We start from the raw sequence: 19,695 nt of genomic DNA, 5'->3' as shown, positions 1-19,695 counted from the left end.
TTATACACATGGGGGCTGGCCAACTTTATACACATGGGGGGTGGCTGACTTCATACACATGGGGGATGGCCGACTTCATACACATGAGGGATGGATGACTTCATGCACATAGGGGATGGCCGACTTCATACACATGGGGGATGGCTGACTTCATACACATGGGGGATGGATGGCTTCATGCACATGGGGGATGGCCGACTTCATACACATGGGGGGTGGCTGACTTCATACACATGGGGGATGGCCGACTTCATACACATGGGGGATGCATGACTTCATGCACATGGGGGATGGCCAACTTCATACACATGGGGGATGGCCGAATTTATACACATGGGGGATGGCCAACTTCATACACATGGAGGATGGCCAAATTCATACACATGGAGGATGGCTGACTTCATGCACATGGGGGATGGCCGACTCCATACACATGAGGGATGGACGACTTCATGCACATGGGGGATGGCCAACTTCATACACATGGGGGTGGCTGACTTCATACACATGGGGGATGGCCGACTTCATACACATGGCAGATGACCTACTTCATACACATGGGGGTGGCTGACTTCATACACATGGGAGATGGCCAACTTCATACACATGAGGGATGGATGACTTCATGCACATGGGGGATGGCCGACTTCATACACATGAGGGGGTGGCTGACTTCATACACATGGGGGATGGCCTACTTCATACACATGGGGGATGGATGACTTCATGCACATGGGGGATGGCCAACTTCATACACATGGGGGGTGGCTGACTTCATACACATGGGGGATGGCCGACTTCATACACATGGCAGATGACCTACTTCATACACATGGGGGTGGCTGACTTCATACACATGGGAGATGGCCGACTTCATACACATGAGGGATGGATGACTTCATACACATGGGGGATGGCCGACTTCATACATATGGGGGATGGCCGACTTCATACATATGGGGGATGGCCGACTTCATACACATGGAGGATGGCCAAATTCATACACATGGAGGATGGCTGACTTCATGCACATGGGGGATGGCCGACTCCATACACATGAGGGATGGACGACTTCATGCACATGGAGGATGGCCAACTTCATACACATGGGGGTTGGCTGACTTCATACACATGGGGGATGGCCGACTTCATACACATGGCAGATGACCTACTTCATACACATGGGAGTGGCTGACTTCATACACATGGGAGATGGCCGACTTCATACACATGAGGGATGGATGATTTCATGCACATGGGGGATGGCCGACTTCATACACATGGGGGGGTGGCTGACTTCATACACATGGGGGATGGCCGACTTCATACACTTGGGGGATGGATGACTTCATGCACATGGGGGATGGCCAACTTCATACACATGGGAGGTGGATGACTTCATGCACATGGGGGATGGCCGAATTTATACACACGGGGATGGCCAACTTCATACACATGGAGGATGGCCAAATTCATACACATGGGGGGTGGCCAACTAAATTCACATGGGGGATGGACGACTTCATACACATGGGGGGTGACCGACTTCATACACATGGGGGATGGCCGACTTCATACACATGGGGGGTGGCCAACTTCATACACATGGGGGGTGGCTGACTTCATACACATGGGGGATGGCCGACTTCATACACATGGCAGATGACCTACTTCATACACATGGGGGGTGGCTGACTTCATACACATGGGAGATGGCCGACTTCATACACATGGGGGATGGCCGACTTCATACATATGGGGGATGGCCGACTTCATACATATGGGGGATGGCCGACTTCATACACATGGAGGATGGCCAAATTCATACACATGGAGGATGGCTGACTTCATGCACATGGGGGATGGCCGACTCCATACACATGAGGGATGGACGACTTCATGCACATGGGGGATGGCCAACTTCATACACATGGGGGTTGGCTGACTTCATACACATGGGGGATGGCCGACTTCATACACATGGCAGATGACCTACTTCATACACATGGGAGTGGCTGACTTCATACACATGGGAGATGGCCGACTTCATACACATGAGGGATGGATGATTTCATGCACATGGGGGATGGCCGACTTCATACACATGGGGGGGTGGCTGACTTCATACACATGGGGGATGGCCGACTTCATACACATGAGGGATGGATGACTTCATGCACATGGGGGATGGCCAACTTCATACACATGGGGGGTGGATGACTTCATGCACATGGGGGATGGCCGAATTTATACACACGGGGATGGCCAACTTCATACACATGGAGGATGGCCAAATTCATACACATGGGGGGTGGCCGACTAAATTCACATGGGGGATGGATGACTTCATACACATGGGGGGTGACCGACTTCATACACATGGGGGATGGCCGACTTCATACACATGGGGGATGGATGACTTCATGCACATGGGGGATGGCCAACTTCATACACATGGGGGGTGGCTGACTTCATACACATGGGGGATGGCCGACTTCATACACATGGCAGATGACCTACTTCATACACATGGGGGTGGCTGACTTCATACACATGGGAGATGACCTACTTCATACACATGGGGATGGCCGACTTCATACACATGAGGGATGGATGACTTCATACACATGGGGGATGGCCGACTTCATACATATGGGGGATGGCCGACTTCATACACATGGAGGATGGCCAAATTCATACACATGGAGGATGGCTGACTTCATGCACATGGGGGAGGGCCGACTCCATACACATGAGGGATGGACGACTTCATGCACATGGGGGATGGCCAACTTCATACACATGGGGGTTGGCTGACTTCATACACATGGGGGATGGCCGACTTCATACACATGGCAGATGACCAACTTCATACACATGGGGGTGGCTGACTTCATACACATGGAAGATGGCCGATTTCATACCCATGAGGGATGGATGACTTCATGCACATGGGGGATGGCCGACTTCATACACATGGGGGATGGCCGACTTCATACACATGGGGGATGGCCGACTTCATACACATGGGGGATGGCCGATTTCATAGACATGGGGGATGGATGACTTCATGCACATGGGGGATGGCCGACTTCATACACATGGGGGGTGGCTGACTTCATACACATTGGGGATGGCCGACTTCATACAAATGGGGGATGGATAACTTCATACACATGGGGGGTGGATGACTTCATGCACATGGGGGATGGCCGAATTTATACACATGGGGGATGGCCATCTTCATACACATGGAGGATGGCCAAATTCATACACACGGGGGGTGGCCGACTAAATTCACATGGGGGATGGACGACTTCATACACATGGGGGGTGGCCGACCCCATACACATGGGGGGTGGCCGGCTTCATACACATGGGGGATGGAAGACTACATACACGAGGGATGGCTGACTTCATACACATGGCAGATGACCTACTTCATACACATGGGGGTGGCTGACTTCATACACATGGGAGATGGCCGACTTCATACACATGGGGGATGGCTGACTTCATACACATGGGGAATGGATGACTTCATACACATGGGGATGGCCGACTTCATACACACGGGGGGATGGAAGACTTCATACACATGGGGAATGGCTGACTTCATACACATGGGGGATGGCTGACTTCATACACATGGGGGATGGATGACTTCATGCACATGGGGGATGGCCAACTTCATACACATGGGGGATGGATGACTTCATGCACATGGGGGATGGCCGACTTTATACACATGGGGGCTGGCCAACTTTATACACATGGGGGATGGCTGACTTCATACACATGGGGGATGGCCGACTTCATACACATGAGGGATGGATGACTTCATGCACATAGGGGATGGCCGACCTCATACACATGGGGGATGGCTGACTTCATACACATGGGGGATGGATGACTTCATGCACATAGGGGATGGCCGACTTCATACACATGGGGGGTGGCTGACTTCATACACATGGGGGATGGCCGACTTCATACACATGGGGGATGCATGACTTCATGCACATGGGGGATGGCCAACTTCATACACATGGGGGATGGTCGAATTTATACACATGGGGGATGGCCAACTTCATACACATGGAGGATGGCCAAATTCATACACATGGAGGATGGCTGACTTCATGCACATGGGGGATGGCCGACTCCATACACATGGGGGATAGACGACTTCATGCACATGGGTGATGGCCGACTTCATATACATGGGGGGTGGCTGACTTCATACACATGGCAGATGACCAACTTCATACACATGGGGGTGGCCGACTTCATACACATGGGAGATGGCCGACTTCATACACATGAGGGATGGATGACTTCATGCACATGGGGGATGGCCGACTTCATACACATGGAGGGGTGGCTGACTTTATACACATGGGGGATGGCTGACTTCATACACATGGGGGATGGATGACTTCATGCACATGGGGGATGGCCAACTTCATACACATGGGGGGTGGATGACTTCATGCACATGGGGGATGGCCGAATTTATACACACGGGGGATGGCCAACTTCATACACATGGAGGATGGCTAAATTCATACACATGGGGGGTGGCCGACTAAATTCACATGGGGGATGGACGACTTCATACACATGGGGGGTGACCGACTTCATACACATGGGGGATGGACGACTTCATGCACATGGGGGATGGCCGACTTCATACACATGGCAGGTGACCAACTTCATACACATGGGGGTGGCTGACTTCATACACATGGGAGATGGCAGATTTCATACACATGAGGGATGGATGACTTCATACACATGGGGGATGGCCGACTTCATACACATGGGGGATGGCCAATTTCATACACATGGGGGATGGCCGACTTCATACACATGGGGGGTGGCTGACTTCATACACATTGGGGATGGCCGACTTCATACAAATGGGGGATGGATAACTTCATACACATGGGGAGTGGATGATTTTGTGCACATGGGGGATGGCCGAATTTATACACATGGGGGATGGCCATCTTCATACACATGGAGGATGGCCAAATTCATACACACGGGGGGTGGCCGACTAAATTCACATGGGGGATGGACGACTTCATACACATGGGGGGTGGCCGGCTTCATACACATGGGGGATGGAAGACTACATACACGAGGGATGGCTGACTTCATACACATGGGAGATGGCCAACTTCATACACATGGGGGATGGAAGACTTCATACACATGGGGGATGGCCGACTTCATACATATGGGGGATGGCCGACTTCATACATATGGGGGATGGCCGACTTCATACACATGGGGAATGGATGACTTTATACACATGGGGATGGCCGACTTCATACACACGGGGGATGGAAGACTTCATAAACATGGGGAATGGCTGACTTCATACACATGGGGGATGGCTGACTTCATTCACATGGGGGATGGCTGACTTCATTCACATGGGGGGTGGCCGACTTCATACACATGGGGGGTGGCCGGCTTCATACACATGGGGGATGGAAGACTTCATACACAAGGGATGGCTGACTTCATACACATGGGGATGGAAGACTTCATACACATGGGGGATGGCCGACTTCATACACATGGGGGATGGCCGACTTCATACACATGGGGGATGGCCGACTTCATATACATGGGGGATGGATGACTTCATGCACATGGGGGATGGCCAACTTCATACACATGGGGGATGGCTGACTTCATACACATGGGAGATGGCCAACTTCATGCACATGGGGGATGGAAGACTTCATACACCTGGGGGATGGAAGACTTCATACACATGGGGGATGGCCGACTTCATACACATGGGGGATGGATGACTTCATGCACATGCAGGATGGCCGACTCCATACACATGGGGGCTGGACGACTTCATGCACATGAGGGATGGCCGACTTCATACACATGGGGGTTGGCTGACTTCATACACATGGGGGATGGCCGAATTCATACACTTGGCAGATGACCAACTTCATACACATGGGGGTGGCTGACTTCATACACATGAGAGATGGCCGACTTCATACACATGAGGGATGGATGACTTCTTGCACATGGGGGATGGCCGACTTCATACACATGTGGGATGGATGACTTCATGCACATGGGGGATGGCCGACTTCATACACATGGGGGATGGCCAACTTCATACACAAGGGTGATGGATGACTTCATGCACATGGGGGATGGCCAACTTCATACACATGGGGGGTGGATGACTTCACGCACATGAGGGATGGCCGGCTGAATTTATACACATGGGGGATGGCCAACTTCATACACATGGAGGATGGCCAAATTCAAACACATGGAGGATGGCTGACTTCAAACACATGGGGATGGCCGGCTTCATACACATGGGGTTGGAAGACTTCATACACATGGGGGATGGAAGACTTCATACACATGGGGGATGGAAGACTTCATACACATGGGGGATGGCTGACTTCATACACATGGGGGATGGCCAACTTCATACACATGGGGATGGCCAACTTCATACACATGGAGGATGGATGAATTCATATACATGGGGTATGGAAGAGTTCATACACATGGGGATGGCCAACTTCATACACACGGTGGATGGAAGACTTCATACACATGGGGAATGGCTGACTAAATTCACATGGGGGATGGACAACTTCATACACATGGGGGTGGCCCACTTCATACACATGGGGGGTGGCCGCCTTCATACACATGGGGGATGGAAGACCTCATACACATGGGGGATGGCCGACTTCATACACATGTGGGATGGCCGACTTCATACACATGCGGGATGGCCGACTTCATACACATGGAGGATGGATGACTTCATGCACATGGGGGATGGCCAACTCCATACACATGGGGTTGGACGACTTCATGCACATGCAGGATGGTCGACTTCATACACATGGGTGGTGGCTGACTTCATACAAATGGGGGATGGCCGACTTCATACAAACGGGGGATGGAATATTTCATACACATGAGGAATGGCTGACTTCATACACATGGGGGATGGCTGACTAAATTCACATGGGGTATGGCCGACTTAAAACACATGGGGGGTGGCCGACTTCATACACATGGGGGGTGGCCGTCTTCATACACATGGGGGATGGAAGACTTCATACACATGGGGGATGTATGACTTCATGCACATGGGGGATGGTCAACTTCATACACATGGGGGATGGCGGAATTTATACACATGGGGGATGGCCGACTTCATACACATGGGGGATGGCCGACTCCATACACATGGGGGATGGACGACTTCATGCACATGGAGGATGGCCGACTTCATACACATGACAGATGACCAACTTCATGCACATGGGGGATGGCCAACTTCATACACATGGAGGATGGCCAAATTCATACACATGGAGGATGGCTCACTTCATACACATGGGGGATGGAAGACTTCATACACATGGGGGATGGAAGACTTCATACACATGGGGGATGGACGACTTCATACACATGGGGGGATGGCCGGCTTCATACACATGGGGGATGGCTGACTTCATACAAACGGGGGATGGAATATTTCATACACATGAGGAATGGCTGACTTCATACACATGGGGGATGGCTGACTAAATTCACATGGGGTATGGCCGACTTAAAACACATGGGGGGTGGCCGACTTCATACACATGGGGGGTGGCCGTCTTCATACACATGGGGGATGGAAGACTTCATACACATGGGGGATGTATGACTTCATGCACATGGGGGATGGTCAACTTCATACACATGGGGGATGGCGGAATTTATACACATGGGGGATGGCCGACTTCATACACATGGGGGATGGCCGACTCCATACACATGGGGGATGGACGACTTCATGCACATGGAGGATGGCCGACTTCATACACATGACAGATGACCAACTTCATGCACATGGGGGATGGCCAACTTCATACACATGGAGGATGGCCAAATTCATACACATGGAGGATGGCTCACTTCATACACATGGGGGATGGAAGACTTCATACACATGGGGGATGGAAGACTTCATACACATGGGGGATGGACGACTTCATACACATGGGGGGATGGCCGGCTTCATACACATGGGGGATGGCTGACTTCATACACATGGGGGATGGCTGACTTCATACACATGGGGATGGCTGACTTCATACACATAGGGGGATGGCCAGCTTCATACACATGGGGGATGGCTGACTTCATACACATGGGGATGGCCGACTTCATACACATGGGGGACGGAAGACTTTATACACATGGGGACTGGATGACTTCATATACATGGGGGGTGGCTGACTTCATACACATGGGCGGTGGCTGACTTCATACACATGGGGGATGGACAACTTCATGCACATGGTGGATGGGTCTGTCCAGAGCACTGACATACATTATAGAGGTTGATTGTAATCCCTCCAAACAGCTTACAATCTAATTTGCCTACAGTGAAGCCAGTTTAGCTGCCAGTGTGTTTCTGGACTGTGAGGAAAACTTCTAATCCCGTGCAGACAGGAAACAATGTGCAAACTCCATGCAGATATGATGGGATCTAGACCTGGGGCTGTAAGGCAGTAGTGCTATCTATCTATCTATCTATCTATCTATCTATCTATCTATCTATCTATCTATCTATCTATCTATCTATCTATCTATCTATCTATCTATCTATCTATCTATCTATTCCCTCTCTTTTTTCACTGCCCCTCACATTCCATGTGAATCACAGCATATATTATTATTATGAGGATATATATATATATATATATAGCGCCAGTTTGCGGATACAATTGAATACTGGAGGAATCAGAGGGCCCTGCTCCGGAGAGCTTACACTCTAGGAATATAATATGTTGAATCTTTCTCCTCCACAGTTATAGTGGTGCATTCACACCCGCGCATGCGCCTTGGAAAAGTGAAAAGTGAACCCGAATATGATGGAGTGCTCGTCACTTCAATGGTCGTTCCAGCTATGCCGCGTACACACGAGCGGACTTTCTATCCTACTTGGTCCGGCACACTTTCCGACGGACTTTGTCCGCCAGGTGCGCCGGACTTTAAAACGGACGGACTTGCCCACACACGCCGGGACTTTCCGGCGGGCTAAGTCCGCCCGTCTTTCCGACGGACTTTCGCCGGAGTTCCGGCGGACTTTCAGAATGAACGGACTTGCCCACACACGGACAAGTCCGTTCATTTTGAACGTGACTCAGGTGCGACGGGACTAGAAAAGGATGTCAATCTTGCCGCTTTTATCGGCGAGATTGACACCTTGCTAGCCCCGTCGCGGGGCATACCAGGCCCTTAGGTCTGGTATGGATTATAAAGGGGAACCCCGCTACGCCGAAAAAACGGCGTGGGGTCCCCCTAAAATCCATACCAGACCCCGATCCGAGCACGCAGCCTGGCCGGTCAGGAAAGGGGGTGGGGACGAGCGAGCGCCCCCCCCCCTCCTGAACCGTACCAGGCCGCATGCCCTCAACATGGGGGGTGGGTGCTTTGGGGGAGGGGGGCGCCCTGCGCCCCCCCCCCCCAAAGCACCTTGTCCCCATGTTGATGAGGACAAGGGCCTCTTCCCGACAACCCTGGCCGTTGGTTGTCGGGGTCTGCGGGCGGGGGCTTATCGGAATCTGGGAGCCCCCTTTAATAAGGGGGCCCCCAGATCCCGGCCCCCCACCCTATGTAAATGAGTATGGGGTACATGGTACCCCTACCCATTTACCTAGGAAAAAAGTGTAAGTAATAAAACACACTACACAGGTTTTTAAAATATTTTATTAAACAGCTCCGGGGGGGGGATCTTCCTCCGGCTTCGGGGGTCTTCTTCCGGCTTCGGGGGTCCCTCCGCTTCATCTTCTCCCGGCGTCCGGTTGGTTCTTCTCCGCTCTCCGGCCTCTTCTCCCGGTGTCGCAGGTCTTCGGCCGGCCCCTCCGCTCTCTTCATGTAGCTCTATTGCGAGCGGAGGTCCGGACTTATGGGCTTCTTGGCTTCTTGGCTTCTTGGCTTCTCTTCTCTTCCCCCAGATGTTGACACGACGCTCTCTCCGGCTGGACTGGTCTCTGAGGGCTGCGTTGTGACTTATATAGGCGGAGACCCCGCCCCCATATGATGTCACAGTCCCTGGGCATGCTGGGACTGTGACGTTTTAGGGGGCGTGGTCGACCACGCCCCCTAAAACGTCACAGTCCCAGCATGCCCAGGGACTGTGACATCATATGGGGGCGGGGTCTCCGCCTATATAAGTCACAACGCAGCCCTCAGAGACCAGTCCAGCCGGAGAGAGCGTCGTGTCAACATCTGGGGGAAGAGAAGAGAAGCCAAGAAGCCAAGAAGCCAAGAAGCCCATAAGTCCGGACCTCCGCTCGCAATAGAGCTACATGAAGAGAGCGGAGGGGCCGGCCGAAGACCTGCGACACCGGGAGAAGAGGCCGGAGAGCGGAGAAGAACCAACCGGACGCCGGGAGAAGATGAAGCGGAGGGACCCCCGAAGCCGGAAGAAGACCCCCGAAGCCGGAGGAAGATCCCCCCCCCGGAGCTGTTTAATAAAATATTTTAAAAACCTGTGTAGTGTGTTTTATTACTTACACTTTTTTCCTAGGTAAATGGGTAGGGGTACCATGTACCCCATACTCATTTACATAGGGTGGGGGGCCGGGATCTGGGGGCCCCCTTATTAAAGGGGGCTCCCAGATTCCGATAAGCCCCCGCCCGCAGACCCCGACAACCAACGGCCAGGGTTGTCGGGAAGAGGCCCTTGTCCTCATCAACATGGGGACAAGGTGCTTTGGGGGGGGGGGCGCAGGGCGCCCCCCTCCCCCAAAGCACCCACCCCCCATGTTGAGGGCATGCGGCCTGGTACGGTTCAGGAGGGGGGGGGGGCGCTCGCTCGTCCCCACCCCCTTTCCTGACCGGCCAGGCTGCGTGCTCGGATCGGAGTCTGGTATGGATTTTAGGGGGATCCCACGCCGTTTTTTCGGCGTAGCGGGGTTCCCCTTTATAATCCATACCAGACCTAAGGGCCTGGTATGCCCCGCGCTCGCCGCAATAGGAAGATTTGTTTTTCCTATTGCAGCGAGCGCGAGATGTAATACCATCCCCTCGTGTCGTATCTGGTCTGTCGGACCAGCCTACACACGAGCGGGCTTTCCGTCGGACCAGCACACACACGAGCGGACTTTCCGCCCGAAACTGAGTCCGACGGAAAGATTTCAAACATGTTTAAAATCTAGGTCCGGCGGGCTTTTGGGAAGAAGTCCGCCGGAAAAGTCCGCCGCCGCCCACACACGGGCGGATTGTCCGGCACACTCTGGTCCGCCGGACCAAGTATGCCGGAAAGTCCGACCGTGTGTACGCGGCATTAGAGGAGATCAGCAAATGGATATTCACCTCCCCTCTACCCAACGACACCCACCATGGGGGCCCTGGGCCCGGAGGTGGGACAGCAGGGCTGGGGAAACGTAGTGGGGGGGGGTCTTAGATGTTGTATACATTACAGGAGATCCATGGAAGGGGGCCACCTAATCGCTTCCACCTGACGTATGACAGTTGGTTTGTCAAATTAAGGCCTTATTCACACTTGTGCGACATGTCATGAGACTTTGGACCCCAAAGTCTCAAAAAAATTGCACCCCATTTTTCCCAATGATAACCGTTCATATCCTGCATGACTTCAAAGTAGTTCCTGCACTACTTTGGTCTGACTTTCATGCAACTTGAGGTCCATAGACCTCAATGGTCCATAGACCTCAATGTAAACCCTGAAAGGTCACATGAAAGTCACACCTGCATGATACAGAGGTGATTTGGGTGTGACTTGTAAATGCTGGCAATAAAAAAAAAAAAACGTCCAAAAACAAAAAAAAAAAAACTGGCATGGGCTCCCCCCCAAAACCCATACCAGACCCTTCTCTAAGCATGCAGTCCGGCAGGCCAGAAAAGGGGGGGGGGGGTGGGTGAGTGAGTGAGCACACCCCCCCGCATCTGAACCATACCAGGCCACATGCCCTCAACATGGGGGGATGCTTTGGGGCAGGGGAGACCCATGTTGGGGGGGTGCCCCTAACCATCCCTTTGGGGCAGGCCTTTTTCCCACAACCCTGGGCGGGGGTTGTGGAGGTCTGTGGGTGGGGGGGGGCTTATTGGATCCCGGCCCCCCCCCCCTATGTGAATGAGTATGGGGTACATAGTACCCCTACACATTCACCTAAAAAGTGAGTAAAGACAGTACACAAGTTTTTGACAAGCCCCCTATTAAAAAATAAAGAAATGCCCCCCCCCCCCCCGGTGTAGCCGCCCACCACCACCAACGACCCAAAAAAAAAAGGAAAATAAAAAAAGCGCCCATGGGTCCAACAAAGGCTCCCGCCATCTGACAGCTCTTAAATAACTAAGGGGCGGGGCCACCCGGTGGCATCACCGGGTTGCACCGCCCCGCTTGTGACATCATCAAACAAGAGCATGCTGGGTCGGTGACGTCACACCTTGCTGCTGTAGCGTATGTCATACGTGAGAGGCGGGGGACCACTTTAGGAAATAAGGGCAATTACAGTCTAAGATTTATTATTATGTCAAAATCTTTGTAGAGTTTTATGAAGAATCAGCCCCGGTAGGAATTGTTGGGGGGTAGATGGACTCTTCAGGGCTTCCAAATACATTTTTTTATATGTAGAATAATAGGATTGATTCACTTTACAAGAGTAATTGCACTTTTCAAGAAAATTTTCCCGCAGAACTTACCGAATGAGGTGCATCTATTCTGACTCCAATCATCCAATCATCTGAAAGAAGAAATACGTTTTTTTTTTTTTTTTTTTTTTCTTTTAACCACTTGACCTCCAGAAGATTTACCCCCCCTTCATGACCAGGCCATTTTTTGCGAACCAATTGCGCGGTCGTGCGACCCTGTACCCAAATAACAGTTATGCTCTTTTTTTCCCCACAAATAGAGATTTCTTTTGGTGGTATTTGGTCACCTCTGTGGTTCTTATTTTTTTGCGCTATAAACAAAAAAAAAAGAGCAACTATTTTGAAGAAAAAAAACATTATTTTTTACTTTTTGCTATAAAATTTATCCAAAAAAAAAAAAAAAATGTGAAAAAAATCGAAAAAAATAAATTATATAAAATTATAAATTATAAAAAATAAATTATAAATTTAGGCCAATATATATTCTGCTACATGTTTTTGGTAAAAAAAATTCCCAGTGTGCGTATATTGATTTGCGCCAAAGTTAAAGCGTCTACAAACTATGGTATATATACTGGAAGTTTTTGTTTATCTTTCCTTTTTTTTATACTGGTAATGATGGCGATCAGCGACTTATAGCGGGACTGCGATATTGCGGCGGACATTCGGAAACTAACTGACACTTTTGACGCTTTCTGGGAACCAGTGACACTAATACAGTGATCAGTGCTAAAAATATGCACTGTCACTGTACTAATTTTGAAAAAAAAAAAACATTTTTTTTACTTTCTGCTATAAAACATCGAATAAATTAAAAAAAAAAACGAATTTGTTCATCAGTTTAGGCCAATATGTATTCTTCTACATATTTTTGGTAAAAGAAATCCCAATAAGCGTATATTGATTGGTTTGCGCAGATTTATTGCGTCTACAAACCTTGGGATATTTTTATTTAATTTTGTTTTACTAGTAATGGTGGCGATCAGCTACTTATAGCGGGACTGCGATATTGCGGTGGACATTCAGACACTAACTGATACTTTTTGTGGACTAGTGACACTAATACAGTGATCAGTGCTTAAAAATATGCACTGTCACTGTACTAATGACACTGGCTGGGAAGGGGTTAAACATCAGGGGTGATCAAAGGGTTAAATGTGTGCCTAGCCAGTGTTTATGTGAACTGTGTGAGGTGCTTTTACTAGGGGAAGAGATGGAATTTATAGAACACAGGACCTATGCCTTCCCTCCTGTCAGATCGGTGATCGGCCTTGTTTACATAGGAAGATCACAGTTCTGTGTCTCTGCCTTACGATCGGCAGGTGCCAGTGGACAGCGAGCACCCGGAACCCGCCGATTACCTTCCGCTGTGTGCAATCAAAGCGGGAGCGAGCCGCCGGCGGCGTGCATGCGCACCCCCTACCCGGAAAGGGCCCTATAGCAGTAAAATAGTAAAAGGGCGGATCTTAAGTGATTAAAGGATAAGTTCACCTTTGGAATATGTTACATAGTTTATTGACCTTCCTGCTCTCAAGGAACTGCCTGCCCCTACGGAGGTACAGACAGAACGATATCCTGAGAGTCTGCAGGAGCCTGGCATTGCACCTCTGATCTGCTGATTGCGGGTGCAATGCTCTGCAGTTTCCTTATTAAAAAAAAAGAATGCACTTTTTACTTGGTGGCGGGGGGCGGGTGGCACGGACGACGGACATGGGGCAGCGGCTCCTGTGTTCTCTCCTCCATCACGGCTGCTTCCGCCATGCATCTCCTCCTCCCCTACTAGGCGTCCAATAGGATCGCCTGTCCTTTCAGCTAATGGGGTGACGGGTCTCAAGACCCGCTTCCTGATTGGTCTGGAGGAGGATCAGTGTTACAATAGTGAATATTAATTCGCTATTGTAACGCACCTGGGTGGGCTCAGTTCACAATGCTCTGCGCCCCGAGCTCACCCTATTTTGAAGCCTATTAGTGCCTCTGGCTGTAATCAGGTGCTTCAAAAAACACCCCTCCCTCCAAATTGGAATCCATGTATCTGGCTTCCTGCAAGGGTCCGGACGCATGAGTAGGGGGGGGCGCCCGTGCGCCCTTAATGGACGGGCCGCCCCTGCAGCTGATTACAGTGTAAATAGGAAGGGCCAGTTATTGGCATTCCCCTTCTCACTCTGACAGCATGTGAGTAGACGAGAGCCGATAAGCGGCTTTCCTCAGGGGGAAAATCCACACAGACAATCAGTGTAATGATTACCCACCAGTGATGCCCATCAGTGCCCATTGGTGATGCCAATCAGTGCCCATCAGTGCTGCCTTTCAGTGCCCTTCAGTGTCGCCCATCAGTGACTTTCAGTGGCATCTATCAGTGCTGCCAATCAGTGCCTATCATTGCTGCCTTTCAGTGCCCATCAGTGTCGCCCATCAGTGCCCTTCGGTGCCATCTGTCAGTGCACATCAGTGCTGCCCTTCAGTGCCCTTCCATGCCGTCTATCAGTGCACGTCAGTGCCGCCAATCATTGCCTATCATTGCTGCCTTTCAGTGCCCATCAGTGCCGCCCATCAGTGACCTTCAGTGCCATCTATCAGTGCACATCAGTACTGCCAATCATTGCCTATCATGGCTGCCTTTCAGTGCCCATCATTGCTGCCTTTCAGTGCCCATCAGTGTCGCCCATCAGTGCCCTTCCGTGCCGTCTATCAGTGCACGTCAGTGCCGCCAATCATTGCCTATCATTGCTGCCTTTCAGTGCCCATCAGTGCCGCCCATCAGTGCCCTTCCGTGCCATCTATCAGTGCACATCAGTGCCTATCATTGGCCATCAGTGCCACCTATCAGTGCCCAAAAGTGCTGTCTACCAGTGCCCATCAGTGCCAACTATCAGTGCCCATCAGGGCTGCATATTAGTGCCTCCTAATCAGTGCCCATCAGTGAAGGAGAAAAATTACTTATTTACAAAATGTTATAACAGAAACTAAGAAAAACTTTTTTTTTTTTCAAAATTTTCGATCTTTTTTCACTTGTTTAGCAAAAATTTAAAAAACCCAAGTGGTGATTACCACCAAAAGAAAGCTCTATCTGTGGGGAAAAAATTCAAAAAATTTTGTTTGGGTACAGTGTACCGTGACCGCGCAATTGTCATTCAAAGTGCGACGGCGCTGAATCTGAAAATTGGCCTGGGCAGGAAGGGGGTGAAAGTGCCCGGTATTGAAGGGGTTAATCAGATTGTGCCCCCTACCCAGAAATGCGGGATCACGTATATATATATATATATATATGTCGTGATTCGGAGCACAGCTGCCGCCCTGTAGCAGTAAAACTCTGATAGGGCGGTCAACAAGTAGTTTTTTTTTTGCAAAGTGAAATTTCTCCCCATTGACTAAGCTCTGTGGCCATTTCCTTTGCCAAGTGCACCGTCCCCCCAAAGTGAACAGCATATGTGACTTTTAGTAAATCAAACCCCCCCCCCCATGTCTCTCGTTTAGACTGGGCAAGCTAAAAAGAAATAAAAAATGAGATTTGAATGTCTCACAAGTTACATTCGGTAACAGCTAACAGGCGTTGCCGTACAATAACCGCTGTTTAAATGAACGATCGCCCTGGTTAACTTCAGGCCGCGCTCTGACAGAAATTGGCACCCGAGCCTTTGGGTATGTAAACATGGAGCTCTTTATGAGGGTCTCTAGGATCGGCCATGGCAGGGCTTGGGAAAATTGACACCTATATTATTCTGCATAAGCGTCAAAGTGACAGAGGGGACGTGTGAAAAGCCGCCGTCCCTCCGGCATTACGGGGGGCTCGGGTCGGGCTGTGATGGGGCCATCGGTCTCTGAATGGAGGGCAGAGACTGTGTTATTAAAGGGCATTATCTCTTCCTACTTTGTAAGCAGCCAGAAGCCTTTTAAGCAGATGCTCGGCGTCATTAAACTGCATTTTACTCCTCAGATAACTTAAAACATGAGATCTATCTGTCCAGAGATGTCTAATTATTCCAATAATTGTATCTTTTATGTCATTCCCAGGTAAAGTCCAAGATAATGCCGCTTCAAACAAGACTGATTTCTTTTTCCCTTATAAATGAAATGTCAGCGGCGGCGGCGGTGGGAGGCTGATGGGGAATTGTGTGATGTTAAGTAATTTTTTTTTTTAAATTTAATTTATTTATAAATATATTTTCTGCTAAAAACATAATTTTATTTTATTTCCTTTTGAGTAATGTAATTATCAAATGGAATATAGGTCTCATGCACACTTAAAGTGATTGTAAATGATCACCTTGTAAAACAACCCATTCAGTTTAAAATAGAAATGAAAGGCAAAAAATTTGTTATAGATATAAAAAAACATTATAAATACCATTTTTCCTTCTCTTTTATCAGTGATGATCACATTCCCTCTGTTCTCAACTGCTAAAGGCTTCATGTACACGGGACGATGGAAAACCTCTTCTGAAGGCTGGAAACTTGACAGCTAGTAACCAACGTTTAAAGAAATCAGTTTTGCCACTTTTACATACTGCGCTTATGTGCGTTTAGAAGCGTTTTTTAAAGATAACCTCAGGAGACCCTCACATGAAAAACATGTAAATTATTAACTATTTCAGCCATTCTGTAAGAGAAGAGAGATCAGAGCGCTTTGACTATGGATCCCTCTCTCTCTCTTTCTCCCCCTCTCTCTCTCTCTCTCTCTCTCTCTCTCTCTCTCTCTCTCTTATCTCTCTCTCCCTCTCTCTCTCCTCACCTCTTTCTCTATATCCCTCCTCTCTCTCTCCTTCCCTCCCTCTCTCTCTCCCCCTCTTTCTCTCTCTCTCCCTCTCTCTATTCCCCCCTCTCTCCCTCCCCTCCCTTTCCCCCCTTTCTCTCCCTCCCTCTCTCTCTCTCTCTCTCTCTCTCTCTCTCTCTCTCCCTCTTTCCCCTCTCTCTCTCTCCCCCCTCTTTCTATCTTTCTCCCTCCCTCTCTCCATTCCCCCTTTCTCTCTCCCCACTCTCTTTTCCTCCTCTCCCCCTCTCTCTCCCTCTTTCTCCCACTCGCCCCCTCTCCTCTATCTCCCTCCCTACCTCTCTCTCCCCTCCCTCTCCCCCATCTCTCTCTCTCCACTTCCCTCCCCCCCTCTCTCTCTCTCTCTCTCTCTCCTTGCCCCTTCACTCCCCTCTCTCCCTCCCCCCTCTCTCCCCCCTTTCCCTCCCTCTCTTTCTCTCCCTTCTGCCCCCTCTCCCTCTCTCCCCTTTCTCAATCTCTCTCTCTCTCTCTCTCTCTCTCCCCCTCTCTCTCTCTCTCTCTCTCCCCCCCCCCCCCTCTCTCTCTCTCTCTCTCTCTCTCTCTCTCTCTCTCTCTCTCTCCCTTCTCTCTCTCACCCCCTCCCCCCCCTCTCCCTCTCTCCACCCCTCTCTCTCTATCTCCCCCCCTCTCTCTCTCTTTCTCCCTCCCCCCTCTCTCTCTCTCCCCCCTCTCTCTCTATCTCTCTCTCCCTCCCCCCTCTCTCCCCCCCTTTCCCTCCATCTCTTTCTCTCCCTTTTGCCCCCTCTCCCTCTCTCCCCTCTCTCAATCTCCTCCCCCTCTCCCTCTCTCCCCTCTCTCAATCTCCCTCCCCCTCGCTCTTCCCTCCCTCTCTCCCCCTCTCCCTCTCCCTCCTCTCTCTCTCTCTCTCTCTCCCTCCTCTCTCCCCCTCCTCTCCCCCCTCTCTCCCTCTCTGTCTCTCTTTCCCTCCTCTCTCCCCCTCTCTGTCTCTCTCTCCCTCCCTCTCTCCCTCTCCCTCCTCCCCCCCCCCTCTCTCTCTCTCTCTCTCCCCCTCTCTCTCTCTCCCTCTCCTCCTCTCCCCCCCCTCTCTCTCTCTCTCTCTCTCTCTCTCTCTCTCTCTCTCTCTCTCTCTCTCTCTCTCCCTCCCTCTCTCCCCCCTCTCTTCTTTCTTTCTCCCTCCCCCCATGCTTACAGGCAACAGCATGCAGTACAAAATGTTTTTTTCCACATTTTACATGTTCCTCTTTAAAAAGGTTTAGAAAAGTGAATGCGCGTAAATGCGAATTACCACATTTACTAGCGTTTACAAGCATTTGGTGTTTAAAAAGCCGGTAAACTACAGTCCTGAGCGCAATTTTTCTGTTTCAAAAAAAAGTCATTAAACTCAACTGCTTCCGAACTCTTATGAATGACTGAGTGTACAGATAGGATAACACAGAGGAGGGTTCAGGGGCTGCTGAAAAAAATCACACAACCTCCTAAACGTGAGTTTAGCAGCTGCAGTGTACATGAGGCCTAAGAGCTGGGGAGGAGAAGCAGCAGCACACTGAGCTTCCCAGTGAATGGCTGTGCAGCTGAGCCGTGTCAGGACTTAGCATTAAAGAAGAGCAGCCTGGGTTCCCAGCATAGCTAGAGAACTCACCACGGTGTGCTCTCCTGTTTAGTGTGGTCAGTATTTAAAAAGGAAAGCAGAGGAACAGGCAGGAATTTCACATAAAGGAAGCCACACAAAGAGAACAGGAGACTCTCATACAAGTACACGGTACAGCAGACACATATCAGGAATATGAAGTGTTGGGGTAACATATCCTTTAAGTAATAAAAGTGTGACCTGTACAAAAATGAATTCAATAAAATGAATTGCATTCCCTTTAAAGCTGACCTGTCACACGTACAGCCAGATTACAGTGTTGCAGAGCAGAGGAAAAGAATGTCCAAAATTGCCGCATCTTTAAATTCAGGCTGCCAGCGCAGAGCGATCAGCAGTTACAAATTGGCAGTTGGAAAAGTTGATCATTTGTGCATTCAAGAAAATTCATGTGGGTCCGATCCTAGAAACAGACCAAAACTGATTTGTAGAATTAAAGCCTTTTTTTTGGCACATCTATTTGGCATTCTTACCAGGGACGTTTGAAAGACATGGCATCCACTCCAGGGCATGTGCTCTAGGTTTTTTAAATGCCGTGGGCCTCCTTTGACATTCAATGCATTTCACAGTTTGGGAACATTGTATCACTTCTCTACTTTATTATTGAATTTGTCATCATAGTGCGACATTA

The sequence above is a fragment of the Aquarana catesbeiana genome, linkage group LG13 (assembly GCF_042186555.1).
Source record: "Aquarana catesbeiana isolate 2022-GZ linkage group LG13, ASM4218655v1, whole genome shotgun sequence".
Taxonomy (NCBI): domain Eukaryota; kingdom Metazoa; phylum Chordata; class Amphibia; order Anura; family Ranidae; genus Aquarana; species Aquarana catesbeiana.
This window is presented reverse-complemented; position numbering follows the sequence as displayed.